The sequence below is a fragment of the Artemia franciscana genome, chromosome 5 (genome assembly GCF_032884065.1).
Source record: "Artemia franciscana chromosome 5, ASM3288406v1, whole genome shotgun sequence".
Lineage (NCBI taxonomy): Eukaryota > Metazoa > Arthropoda > Branchiopoda > Anostraca > Artemiidae > Artemia > Artemia franciscana.
This window is the reverse complement of record NC_088867.1, coordinates 11354309-11369204: the sequence shown is the minus strand read 5'-3', so window position 1 is coordinate 11369204 and position 14896 is coordinate 11354309.

Genomic DNA, 14896 nt, shown 5'->3' with positions numbered 1-14896 from the left:
ATATATATATATATATATATATATATATATATATATATATATATATATATATATATATATATATATATATATATATATATATATATATATATATATATATATATATATATATATATATATATATATATATATATATATATATATATATATATATATATATATATATATATGTCAAACTATCAATCTACATTTTGCTGGTTCTTTTCAGTAATCCTGGCTATCATGGTGATTTTATTTTCGTTTTTTGGTTTATGTTATGACAAATAAAAACCACATCGAAATAAAAATTGGTTCAGTAAAGTGCAAATGATCTTCTGGTCTTTAGAAGCAAAAAACATGTAAGAATTTCAAGTAACTGAAAATATTCTATGGGACTGTTCGAAAACAGGAAAATATATCGAAAAATGGTTGCAATCATCTTACAGGTTATTTTCTTCTGCTCGTGATAGTACCGATTTTGTTTTAAAAGCAATATCCTTCATAGAGTACACTTGTGTAAAAGAGCTAGACATTTTCCAAGATTTCTAAGCAATTCGAGGAAATAGAGCAAAATCCTAGCAAACATTTTGTAGCATCTTCAAGAAGCCACGGCCTGATATTAAATGCGCCAATGAATACTTGAGTACTTTTTAAATTTAAATTTCAATTTTAACATGGGATTTTCGAGTTCCATCAGTTCACTTAATCACGGCCTTAAACTCAATTTAGGTCTTTGTTTACATTTGTCCCATTTTTAAATTTCCTATCCAATAAGTGTGTGTTCGACAACTGTTAATAAAAATTTCAAGTATTATTTGGGACGGCAGAAATAGGTCTACTATATTTTTTCTCCAAGTAAAAGTACAGAGCGATATTAAAACTTCGAGCGGACATAAATTATGTCTTTTATAAGGGGAACTCTATTTAAGTTTTTGAAGAATACAGGAAAGAAAGTCATTTGGCAATTTCAAGTGTTCCATTTTCCTTTCAAAATAATTGTCAGTATACCCAATTGTCCTGGACAATTTATTGTTTAAAGCTAAGGACCAACCGGGCACTTTCATTGTTGAAGCACGTGGTAAAAAAGCGAAAAAAAAAAACAGTTTAGCTTTTTATTTTTTTACTTTTGTTTTTGAGTCATAGGCTATAGAGGACCTCTTCTCTTCATTCCAACTTTCAAAATTGTTGTTAACTTTCGTTTGAAAATTCTTGCTTTAATTTAGTCGGTTTTTGTTCTTTTTAATACCTTGTCCAGGGTAATCCTAAATATGAGGGTACCTTCCACCCAGGGCCGTATCCAGCATTTTTTTCGGGGGGAGGGGGATTACAAGAAAAGACTTTAAAAAACGAAGCCAATAAAATTTTATCTATTCATTTTTGTTACGTTTTTACGAATCAGACAAACATTTCAGGGGGGTTCATACACCCTAACTTCCCCTAGATACGGCCTTGCTTCCATCCCACGAATCACCGCTCTATACGCTAAAGGATTGACTTTTTCAACTTGCATCGAATTGAAAGGGTTTATTGAAATGTATTTGCATTATATTCAAATAATACTATGGTAAATGCTGAGGAGACTGTACCCTCACCCTGAGTCTCGGCTCTGTATACTAAAGCATTCCTTTTTATCTCATGTCTTAGATTTTATTCTTTTAAACCTATTATTTGGTTTTTCAAATAACTTTCAATTCAACACCACATTTCGCATCTTATCCAATTATATTCCTCGAGATGACGGGAGGCTAAGGGGAAAACCCGTTCATATGGATCTGAAGAATTTCTCATGTAAATTTTAGAAACTTATTTAAGAAATTTGTCGAGGCTTCAGGCAACCCCTCTCCTTCTTCCTAAGAAATGATCCATCGGTGGTCCCATGAACTCGGTCGAATTTTGCTTACAATTAACCAAACTATTCTTTCAGAGATAAAACTTAAACTCTAGCGCCAAGAGCATAACTTGAAGGGTATGGCAGCCGCCCTCATGTACAGGTTAATGTCTGTTCGTTTTCATGTCGCTGTTTTGTTACAACTGATTTTTTTTTTTGAATTACGATCGCCCTTAGAAAAAAAACACACTCATTTGTAACCATTATTCCTCAAAAATTTGATTTCTTATTTTTATGGACAGGAACTTCATACCCCACTTTAGTGTTCTCAGATATTTTAGATTTGATAACACAATACTTATCAAGATCATACCTCTTGGGGGGGGGGGCTGTTTAGCCCCACTTTCTAAAAGTATGCAAATTTTCTTATACAAATAGCTTTCAATGAGCAATTTTGAATTTTTCATGAATGAATCAGCTTAAAATACAGATTCCTTTGATGCATGTACAGTGTTATCAAACTTCCGTTTTTTTTAGTCTTACTTACTGCGAAGGTTTGACTAAGGCGGCTATATTTTACTGCTTGCAAACAAATATGGTGCGCACTTATTTACACTTTTTTTGCACGGAAGATCAATGAGACGAACTCCATTTCATAAAGCACAAGAAACACTTGAAAGAAGTAGAAAAGAACCCCTAAATTGATACTACCCATGGGTGTTTATACGCAAGGGAAGAAACTTTGAACCCTACTTGACTCTAAAATCCATGGTTTCTGCCATTAAAAAAAAATATCGTGTAAATTTTTACTTATCTCAAATCAACCACCTCACCCCCTGCTAATGTTGTGATATCGATGGTGAAAGTCGGTTAGCACAAAGTTTAGGGAGAAGTATAAACTGTGGCAGGCTCGTACACATGAAATTATTTTGTTGACCAAATACAAAAAATGAAAAATATTTCAATTGCAAATGACCCGAAATTTGGGAAAATTCAGGAAACTATAATATTCCAGGAAACCAAGGGTGAATTAGAGCTAAATAGGACAAGGAACAACTAAAAAAATGATCTTATTGATAAACAGGAGTAGGAAATATTGCTTAAGCCGAATTTCCGCCACCTGGTGTACTTTTCAGAACGCCACTTGTGTCGCACAGTTCTACCACTCTTGGTGCAGTTTTCACTACGCTTGGTATGCATCACCTGGCGCACGTGGTTTCTAAAAATGTGCATTCCCTCGGTTTAAACGCTTTCATTTCTCTTGGCATGTTTAGAATTAGATTACTAACACACCAGAGATTTAATTTTCTGAGAATCGAAATTCGTTTTTAGATACAGCATACATCATGTGTAAGAAGCTATGCTTCTTGCTTATAAACGAGAGGTAGACATGGTTTTGACAGGAAGTTCTGAAAGCGAGATATGTTAGGATTAAGGCCGCATCCAGGGGGGGGGGGAGTTAGAGGGTTTAAACCTTCCACCACCCCCCTGAAATTTTTGTCTGACTCGTAAAACATAATAAACGAATTTTAGATGTTTAAAAAAATTGCAGCCCCCCTCCCCCGAAAAAACCTTTTGCAAAAAATAAGTTTTTCAACTGAAAATAAGGAGCGACATTAAAACTTCAAACGAACAGAAATTATTACGTATATGAAGGGGGTTACCTCCTCCTCAAAACCTCACTATTTACCCTAAAACTGTTTATTACTTTTGAAAGAGCTTCTTTTGTTCTAATGCGTAAAGAGCGAGATGTTAAGGAGGAGGCAATCCCCTTTATATACGTAGTAATTTCTGTTCGCTATAAGTTTTAATGTTGATCCTTAATTTCAGTTGAAAAACTTTTTTTTTAAATTTCCGATCATTTTTATATAATCCCAGGAATTATGGCACCACCTCCACGGAGAAATACCATCCCCACGGAAATATTCTATAGACAACTCAATCCCGGTGAAAATTTACCCAGGACAATTACCCTTGACATCTCCACGCGTAAAATTAAGACGGAAAAGAGAAAGCAAGACATATAAAAAGAATTTTGTATAGAAATTCTTGCAAATTCCCCCAGTGTGTAATTTCCCCAGACAAGTTCACCCCCTGGAAACTTCCCTCCCCATCGAAAATTCACCCATGGAAAATCCCGCAGCAAAAAATTCGTCCCCGTCCCACCCTAAAATGTATGTATGATTCCAGATAACAAATACTAGGCGTAAACAATGGGCAAATTTTATAACTCAAAGACGTTTCCCCTGAGGCTGTGGGGAAGGGATCATGCTATATTCAAAGACATAGTTATTGGGCCTATCTCAAAATTTTTATCGGACGATTTTCGGGGAAAAGGATGATGGAGGAGGTCTAGTTGCGCTCTAATCTTTTTGTTCACTTAAACAGGGTACTAGAACTTTTAACTTGCGTTTGAATACGCCCTCTCAAGATATTCTAGGACCACTGGATTGATAAGATCACCCCTGGAAAAAACAAAAGCTAAGAGCTCATATTGCACTTGTGACGAGGCGAGAAGACCTAAGAGCCAAGAGATCATATGGTATGAGCTCTAACAAAATTTTATGAATCAATAGATTGATTTAAAAAGGAAAATAAGAGGCTTAATGCCGGTCAAGATTTAAAATAAGAGCTCTGAGTCACAAAGTCCTTCTAAATATCAAAATTCATTAAGATCCGATCGCCCACTCATAAGTTATAAATACCTAATTTTTTCTAATTTTTCCTCTCCCTTTTGCCCCCCAGATGGTCGAATCTGGGAAAACGACTTTATCAAGTCAAATTGTGCAGCTCCCTGACACGCCTACAAATTTTCATCGCCCTAGCACGTCCAGAAGCACCGAACTCGCCGAATCACTGAACCCCTCCCCCCAACTCCCCCAAAGAGAGCGAATCCAGTACGATTCTGTCAATCACGTATCAAGGACATTTGTTTATTCTATCCACCAAGCTTCATCCCGATTCCTCCACTCCAAGTGTTTTTCCAAGATTTCCCACTCCAACTCCCCCCAATGTCAAAAGATCTGGTCGGGATTTGAAATAAGAGCTCTGAGACATGAATTCCTTCTAAAAATTAAATTTCATCACGATCCGATCATCTATTCGTAAGATATAAATACCCCAATTTTCATGTCTTCCAAGAATTCCGGTTTCCCCCTCCAACTCCCCCGAATGTCACAGGATCTGGTCGGAATTTGAAATTAGAACTTTAAAGCACAAGATCCTTCTAAATATCAAATTTTATTAAGATCTGGTCACCCTTTCGTAAGTTACAAATACCTCAATTTTCAAAATTAACTCCCCCCCCCCAATTCCACCAAAGAGAGCAGATCCAGTCCAGTTATGTCAGTCACGTATCTTAGACAGGTTTCTATTCTTCCCATCCAGTTTCATCCTGATCTCACCGCTTTAAGTATTTTCTAAGATTTCCGGTCCCCCCAACTGCCCCCCCCCCAATTAGGCTTGATCCGGTTGAGATTTAAAATAAGGTATCTGAGTTACGAGGTCCTTCTAAATATGAAGTTTCATGAAGATCCGATCACTCCTTCGTAAGTTAAAAATACGTAATTTTTTCTTATTTTTCAGAATTACCTCCCCCCCCGCAATTGATCAGATCCGTTCCAATCATGTAAATCACGTATGCAAGACTTCTGCTTATTTTTCCAACCAAGTTTCATCCCAATCCCTCCAATCTAGGCGTTTTCCATCATTTTAGGTTTCCCCACCCCAAACTTCCCCCAATGTCACCAGATCCGGTCAGGATTTAAAATAAGAGCTTTGAGACACGATATCCTTCCAAATATCAAATTTCATCGAGATCCAATCGCCCGTTCGTAAGTTAAAAATACCTCATTTTTTCTAATTTTTCAGAATTAACCCCCCCCCCCCAACTACCCCAAAGAGAGCGGATCCGTTCTGGTTATGTCAATCATGTATCTAGGACTCTAGGACGTATCTAGGGTGTTTTTTCCCCACCAAGTTTCATCCCGATCCCTCCACTCTAACTGTTTTCCAAGTTTTAGGTTTCCCCCTCCCAACTCCCCCCCAATGTCACCAGATCCGGTTGGGTTTAAAATAAGAGCTCTAAGCCACGATATCCTTCTAAATATCAAATTTCATTGAGATCCGATCACCCGTTCGTAAGTTGAAAACACCTCATTTTTTTTAATTTTTCAGAAATACCCCCCCCCAACTACCCCAAAGAGAGCGGATCCATTCCGTTTATGTCAATCATCTATCTAGGACTTGTGTTTATTTTTCCCACCATGTTTCATCCCGATTCCTCCTCTCCAAGTGTTTTCCAAGTTTTAGGTTTCCCCCTCCCAACTCCCCGCCCCCGTCACCAGATCCGGTCGGGATTTAAAATAAGAGCTCTAAGATACGATATCCTTCTAAACATCAAATTTCATTGAGATCCGATCACCCGTTCGTAAGTTGAAAATACCTCATTTTTTTCTAATTTTTAAGAATTACTCCCCCCCCCCAACTACCCCAAAGAGAGCGAATCAGTTCCAATTATGTCAATCATGTATCTTGAACCTGCGCTTATTTTTCCATCAAGTTTCATCCCGATCCCTCCGCTCTAAATGTTTTCCAAGATTTTAGGCTTCCCCCACCTCCAACTCCCCCCAATGTTTTTATGGCACTTGGTATTAACCAAGTGACATATAGCAATCGCCAATTCTGTCGGTCTGTCTGTCTGTCGGTCTGTCTGTCGGTCCCGGTTTTGCTACTTTAGGCACTTCCAGGTAAGCTAGGACGATGAAATTTGGCAAGCGTATCAGGGACCGGACCAGATTAAATTAGAAATAGTCGTTTTCCCGATTTGACCATCTGGGGGGGGGGGAGTGGGGGCCGGTTAATTCGCAAAAAATAGAAAAAATGAAGGATTTTTAACTTATGAGCGGGTGATTGGATCTTAATGAAATTTGATGTTTGGAATGATATGGTGTCTCAGAGCTCTTATTTTAAATCCCGACCGGATTTGATGACATTGGGGGGAGTTGGAGGGGAAAACCTTAAGTCCCGGTTTTGCTACTTTAGACACTTCCAGGTAAGCTAGGACGATGAAATTTGGCAAGCGTATCAGGGACCGGACCAGATTTAATTAGAAATCGTTTTCGTTTTCTCGAATTGACCACCTGGGGGGGGGGAGTTGGTGGCCGGTTAATTCGGAAAAAATAAGAAAAATGAAGTATTTTTGACTTATGAGCGGGTGATTGGATCTTAATGAAATTTGATGTTTGGAATGATATTGTGTCTCAGAGCTCTTATTTTAAATCCCGACCGGATCTGACGACATTGGGGGGGGGGGGGGGGGGTTGGAGGGGGAACCTAAAATCCTGGAAAACCCTTAGAGTGGAGGGGTCGGGATGAAACTTGATGGGAAAAATAAGCGCAAGTCCAAGATACATGATTGACATAATCGGAACTTTTTCGCTCTCTTTGTGGTAGTTGGGGGGGAGTAATTCTTAAAAATTAGAAAAAATGAGGTATTTTCAACTTGCAAACGGGTGATCGGATCTCAATGAAATTTGATGTTTAGAAGGATATCGTGTCTTAGAGCTCTTATTTTAAATCCCTACCGGATCTGGTGACGGGGGCGGGGAGTTGGGAGGGGGAAACCTAAAACTTGGAAAACAATTAGAGTGGAGGGATCGGGATGAAACATGGTGGAAAAAATAAATACAAGTCCTAGATAGATGGTTGACATAAACGGAACGGATCCGCTCTCTTTGGGGTAGTTGGGGGGGGGGGTATTTCTGAAAAATTAAAAGAATCCGATCGATGATCGGATCGTAATGAAATTTGAATTTTAGAAGGAATTCATGTCTCAGAGCTCTTATTTCAAATCCCGACCAGATCTTTTGACATTGGGGGGAGTTGGAGGGGGAAATCTTGGAAAAACACTTGGAGTGGAGGAATCGGGATGAAGCTTGGTGGATAGAATAAACAAATGTCCTTGATACGTGATTGACAGAATCGTACTGGATTCGCTCTCTTTGGGGGAGTTGGGGGGAGGGTTCAGTGATTTGGCGAGTTCGGTGCTTAAGGACGTGCTAGGGCGATGAAAAATTGGTAGGCGTGTCAGGGAGCTGCACATTTTGACTTGATAAAGTCGTTTTCCCAGATTCGGCCATCTGGGGGGCAAAAGGGAGAGGAAAAATTGGAAAAAATTAGGTATTTATAGCTTACGAGTGGGTGATCGGATCTTAATGAATTTTGATATTTAGAAGGACTTTGTGACTCAGAGCTCTTATTTTAAATCTTGACCGGCATTAAGCCTCTTATTTTCCTTTTTAAATCAATCTATTGATTCATAGAATTTTGTTAGAGCTCATACCATATAATCTCTTGGCTCTTAGCTCTTTTCGCCTCGTCACAAGCGCCATATGAGCTCTTAGCTCTTGTTTAGAATTTCGTTTACTATTAAGCCGCTCCTTACTTACGGTTCGTTACCACAAACTGTTTGAGAGTGAGTTATGGGGAGGTTTATTGTTCTGTCCTTAAAGGTTTGCCAAAGAATTAAAAAATCATACTTGCAAAAAAATAAAGCTTTAGATCTTTAGATGCCCATAAAAAGCATATTTCTTGTTTCTGCTGGTAGGAAAAATTAAGTTAAGTAGAAAAAGTTGGATATTCATGACGTATTTGCAATTAGTGGTAAAAGTATCTCTAGGATACTGTAGAATGTGTATATTGTAGAAATATATACAATTATTGTAGATACATTCGTAGAGTTCTAAATACCTCCGCTTTACTGAAAACATAAAATCTACACGAAGATAAGGTGTTCTCATGGGAGTAAGAAAAGCCTTTAGGCCTAAGTAGCCTGCAGAAAATAAAAGGCTAATTTATGAGGCTCTAAATTTTCTTTCACCAGCCATGGTGCTGACAAGTTTTGTCATTCGATTACATTTCTGTAAAAAACTCAAACAAACTCTGTTTTTAGTAAAGCGTTAGTTTATAGGATTCAGTTTATTTGGGCTAGTTTTGCAGATGTATCTTGCACAATCTACGGACCAGTGATTTTTGTTTGTCCTAAGTTTCAACTTAACTCTTTATTATCGTGTTTACTAATTGTGTATCGTGTACTATCGTGTATCGTAATTGTGTTTTTGAAGTAAAATTTGTTCTTTTTTAATATACTGAGTTATTTGTCAACTTTAGCCATGAGGCTAAAGAAGTCAACATGAACTTTTGTTATAATAATACCAATAATATTTTTGGTACTTCCGTGTTATAGCGACCACGCCCAAAAAGGGGAGTTAGGTTAATCCTAATGAAATATACCAAAATATGATAAAAATATAATACTTTATTATGGAAACTACAACAGAGAACTATGGAAAGCAGACCGCCCAGAACGCACTATATTAAATACCCAGCCTAAGCAACTCTGTTTATTAAATAATTAATTAAATATGTACCTGCATAGTAGTTTATCTTACTGAGACTAAGCCAAGACAGAGATGCAGACAGAATCGGTTTTATTCAGAACAAGAACTTGAGTGTGGTTGCTATAATAGACAAGTACTAAACATTTTTTTTTTACCATTTATATCATACTATTTTTTGCTATGTTTTTATTTTCATAGAAGGAATTGTTTTCAGAAATAAAAACTATCTTAAGCTTTCTCGTATGATAGGTGGAACCTCCCCTTGCTCAACACACTTTTTGACCGGTCGCAGCCACCAGAATTGTTTCCTACATGAAATTGGAAATTGCGACACTCTACTCTTCTTGTGTGGGGGTCTTGAAAATTACTATCACCTCCTCTTTGATTTTGCCAATTATTCCTTTCCTTGCTCGTTTTTGATAAAGCCTTTAAATGAGCTGTCAATCTCCTTTTCCATTCAATTTGTATTTGGTTTACCTAGGGTCAGTAAATTTACTGTGTCTTTACTTCAATATCTCATTGATACAGACTGAGTCAATTAATGAGTATAGTTGATTTATGAAGTGAGTAAATGAAAACAAACAAGTTTTTTTAACTGAAGTAAAGAGCACACTAAAACATGAAAAAAAACAGAAATTATTATATATGTTTGGTTACGCTCTCCATGCCTTTTTAAAGTTCTCTAAAAATATTTCTCATTGAAATTAAAGGGCTCTTGTGTTTGAGCAGTCTTTCTTTAAAAATTTTTACAAAAGGTCACACTTTAGCGTAAAGAGCGAGTGTTGAGGAAGGGACAGCCCCCCTTACATACGAAATAATATATGTTGTTTGAATTTTTAGTGTTGCTCCTTACTTTCAGTTGAAAAGACAAACTTGTTTTTTAGTTTAAATTCAAACAATTTTTCAAATCATGGCAGGAAATCCCCTTCCGACCCCGCCCCTCTCGTGTAAAATTTCACCTGGAAAACTTCCCATAAAACTTAACTCCCCGCAGAAAATTATCCTAAATAAGTAAAATAACAAGCAGAACAATAGAGAATTTTTTTGCCATAAGCAAAAGCTCCTCAGCATAATATAAATGAAGACATAAAAGAAAATTACATAAGAATTGTTTTTAACAGTCTTGGCATCCTTAGTCTACACCGCACGAAAATTCCCCCTACAAAATTTCCAAGCTTCATGTTTTTATAAATTTTGCCCCGTCTCTCTCAAAATATTCTGTCCTGAAATCAGACCTGTAGGAAGGATTTTTTTCAGGGACGGGGGAGAATAAACGAACTGAGGGGGGTGCCAATTATAAAAACAGATTTGATTTGAAAATTTAAACAAGAGTACCCAAAAATTCAAGAAAATTAAGGATGTCCAGATGGAGGTGGTGGGGCCCTAGCCCCTTCCTACGTAAGTACATGCTTAAAATAAATACCTGCATTTGGGATGTATCTATGCATCCTTAAAATGAAAAAGTAGTTATGTGTACAAATTTTCATATAATTCCACTGAAAATGTTTAGAATTGTAGCGAAAAACCATAAAAAGAATAAGATTGCATGAATAAATGATTATTAAGCATAGAGGACCCGGACTCCCCCCTTTGTATATCAACTCGAAATGTATATCAATGTTCCGCTCTGTCACCAAATTCTTGGTTTACCCCCCTCCCTCCCTAAATGCTGCCTTTCATGCGAATCATGCACGGATTGGTAAGTGAATGCAAAACAGCAACTTTTGAATACAAACCTAAATACGAATGAATCCAATCAAAACAAAAAGCTGAAACTAAAATGTTATTTAATCGTCTTTTCTTTCGCATCTCTATACCTTCAAACAAGGACAGTCATCAAACATCTAAGATTCTGCTTGGGGACAGGGCCGGATAAAAGAAGATTGGGCCCCGTATTTGAAAGGGCTCTGGGTACTTGTGTGATAAACACTCTACCACTAAAGTTGTTCATTCATCGACGTGTTATAAAATCCTTTTTTTTTTCGTTAGTTTCTTTCAGTTTAGTGTGATTCAAGACAAAGAGAAGTTACATAACAGATGGAAAATATATAATTCGGGCTATACATTTGCTTGTTAGGGAGGGGGTAAAGTATTTGGACAGTGTGAAGTTAAAAAATAATTCTTACTATATATTATGCAGAATAAATGTACCTAACATATTAGGCATACAGACCCGCTACACTTTACCCTCCTCCCCAACGTGCAAATATATAGCCCAAGTTGGGACACTTTTGTCTTATAGCCACCCCACTTAAGATCTTGTGCCGCGAACATGAGACAATAACCGGTTTTCATGGGCTTTATACCAGACAATTTTTGCTTCGGCTCGGTGGGAAACTACATTGTAGCTATATTTTCATTAAATATTTAGTTGGTATTTTGGTTAGGTTAGATTAGTTTAGGTTACGTATTTAATATAATGCGGTCGGGGCTGCCCCCTTTTTTGTTGCAGTTTTCATAATTTTGTTGATAAAGTATTATATTTTCATCATATTTTGTTTTATTTCATTAGCATTAACCAAACTTTACTTCTCGACAGAACTTGAGTGTGGCGGCTATAAGACACAAGTACCCAAATTTGTTTCTAAAGAATTATATGTTTATCTTACTTTGGTTTATCAAACAGTTCGTGGTAACGAACTGTAGTAAGGAGCGACCCGGCTCAATAGTAATCGAAACTCTAAAAAATGAAATTTCGACACCAATAGTTACATTAAAAAATCGCATTTTAATGATGATTTAAATATATATCTCTCATCAAGATTATTCTTACCTATCAAAAGTTACGAGCCTGAGAAAAATTGCCTCATTTTAGAAAATAGGGGTAAACACCCCCCAAAAGTTATACAATCTTAACGAAAATCACACCATCAGATTCAGCGTATCAGAGAACCTAATTGGAGAAGTTTCAAGCTCCTATCTACAAAAATGTGGAATTTCGCATTTTTTGCCAGAAGACAAATCACGGATGCATGTTTATTTGTTTTTTGTTTTTTTTTTTTCCCCAGGGGTGATCGTATCGACCCAGTAGTCCTAGAATGTCGCGAGATGGCTCATTCTAACGGAAATTAAAAGTTCTAGTGCCCTTTTTAAGTGACGAAAAAATGGAGGGCACCTAGGCCCCCTCCCATGCTCATTTTTCCCCAAAGTCACCGAATCAAAATTCTGAGATAGCCATTTGATTTACCATAGTCGAAAAACCTAATAACTATGTCTTTAGGGACGACTTACTCTTCTGCAGTCCCCGTGGGAGGGGTTGCAAGTTACAAACTTTGACCTGTGTTTACATATAGTAATGGTTACTGGGAAGTGTACGGACATTTTCAGGGGTATTTTTTGGTTCGTGAATGGAGTTGAGTTGGGGGGGGGTTACGTGGGAGGATCTTTCCATGGAAAAACTTCTTAATTGGGAAGAGACTTTCAATAAAGGGGCGCAGTATTTTTTTTCAGCATTATTAAAAAAAACAATGAAAAAATAAATAGGAAAAGTTTTTTCTACTGAAAGTGAGGAGCAGCATTAAAACTTAAAACGAGCAGAAATTATTACGCATATGAGGGGTTTACCTCCTCGTAATACCTCACTCTTTACGCTAAAGTATTTTTAGTAATTTCAACTATTTATTTTACGGCCTTTGTGATTCAAGGGTCATTCTTAAGGAATTGGGACATAATTTAAGCTTTAGTGTAAAGAGCGAGGTATCGACGAGGGGTGAACCCCCTCATATACGCTATAAAAACATACGAATATAGAAGTTCGTTTTGTAAGTTAATTCGTAAATTATGTATATTTTTTACGTTTTTGTATATTTGAAAATGTTCGTAAGAAATTAAAAGTTCTAGTTGCCTTTTTAAGTAATCAAAAAATTGGAAGGCAACTAGGCTTCCTCCCTCGCTCGTTTTTTTCTCAAAACTTCCAATTAAAACTCTGAGAAAACCATTTAGCAAAAAAAAAATTAATATGCAAATTTCGTTTTAATCATTTATGTGCGGAGAGCCAAGATCTAAACATGCATTAATTAAAAAAACGTCCAGAAATTATAGAAAAACAAGTTTTTTTAATGAAAGTAAGGAGCAACATTAAAACTTAAAACGAACAGAAATTACTCCGTATATGAAAGGGACTTTCCCTCCTCAACGCTCCACTCTTTACGCTAATGTTTTTTTTACTGTTTTAAGAAGTAGAGTTAAGAGGAAGAGTCAAACTTCAGCGTAAAGAGCGTTTTAATATCGCTCCAAACTTTCATTTAAAAAAATTGTTTTTTTATATTTAATTTCATTAGGATTGAGACGTATATCATACAAGTTCCGGGCCACGCGTTACCAACAAAATGACTAAAATAAGATTGTGAAATTTAAAGTAAATTGTTTTTTACCATAAGGGATAAATTATGAATAATTCAAACAAATAAAAATATATTTATTTTAAGTTTAAATACCTGGATGAGATTTAAACCCAGCCTTGAGCAACAATTAAGCAAAACAATTCTGAAAGTGAGCTACTATTCCCTTGTTAATGAAATTCACAATTTTGAAATTCAAATGAGACCCGGACAGTATCGGATGTTTAAAGATGAAAGAGATAGGCAATGTTCTGTTTGTTGTACAATACGTATAAGATCTGTATGACAAAGATTGAAGCACACCTAAGCAAAAGTAGGATCTTATCCTGTAAGCAATGATTTATTGGTATGCAACAAAGCCGACTGTCAGATTAGCTTTGATGTATTCAGAAATAGTTAAGAGTTAAATACCTAGGGAGAATAATCCAGCCCTTTAGTTTGACCCTGTCTTTGGATTTCATTTTTTTTAAAAGCGTAGCGTAGCTCGTGCTACGTCTTTCCGGGCTGTCGCTTCGGAAGGACCTGTGGGAATTCCCATAGCTAGATCCTTGACTTAAGTGGTAGAAAATCGCGACCTCGACAAAACAGACAATGAAAACAATCTTAAAATATGTATTTAGAGGGACAGTCTTTGTTTTAATTTATTTTTTTCTTTGGATTTTTTACTGTGTTTTTAATTCTCGATTCGGTACTGAGAACGGTTGAGTGGAGTTTTGACCAAAATATTTGCACTGTATTCTTCTTTTTTCACTGACTTTGATTATTCTTTTTTTTTTCTTCGTTACGATTTATAGTTATAATCGAAAGCACGTTCTTACCCATTTCTACCCCTATTTACGTGAATTAACCCCATTTTTAATGTCTAAAGACTCCTTTATTTAGCGTATCTGAGACCACAACCAGCTATTTAACTAAGGGGGAGGGAAAGGCTCAGGGCCCGGACCCCTATCGCTCAAAATCCTAAATTATCTCGAATTTCTGGGTAGGCTACTTCTCATATAAATTACCAAACTTCTATTATTATTCCCCTCAAAAATTCTTACATACCTACCTGAATACAACCCTACAAAAGATAAAATTGCACAGAAATTAGAAAATTACCCTTAAATTGTATAGATGTGCGGAAATTGGATCAGATTTTATCTAATCTCAATTCCTCCATACGACAATTGGCACCCAGCCGCCAGTTGGAGCATCAGGGGGTGATTTTACCCACCCTCCTTAGATTTTGAAAATGCATTTTACTGTATCTTCAATTAGAAAAAAATCATTGCCCTGCTCATATATTTTCGTGAATTGGCACCACTATGGTTGTATTCTTGCATACGACAGTTGGCACCCAGCCGCCA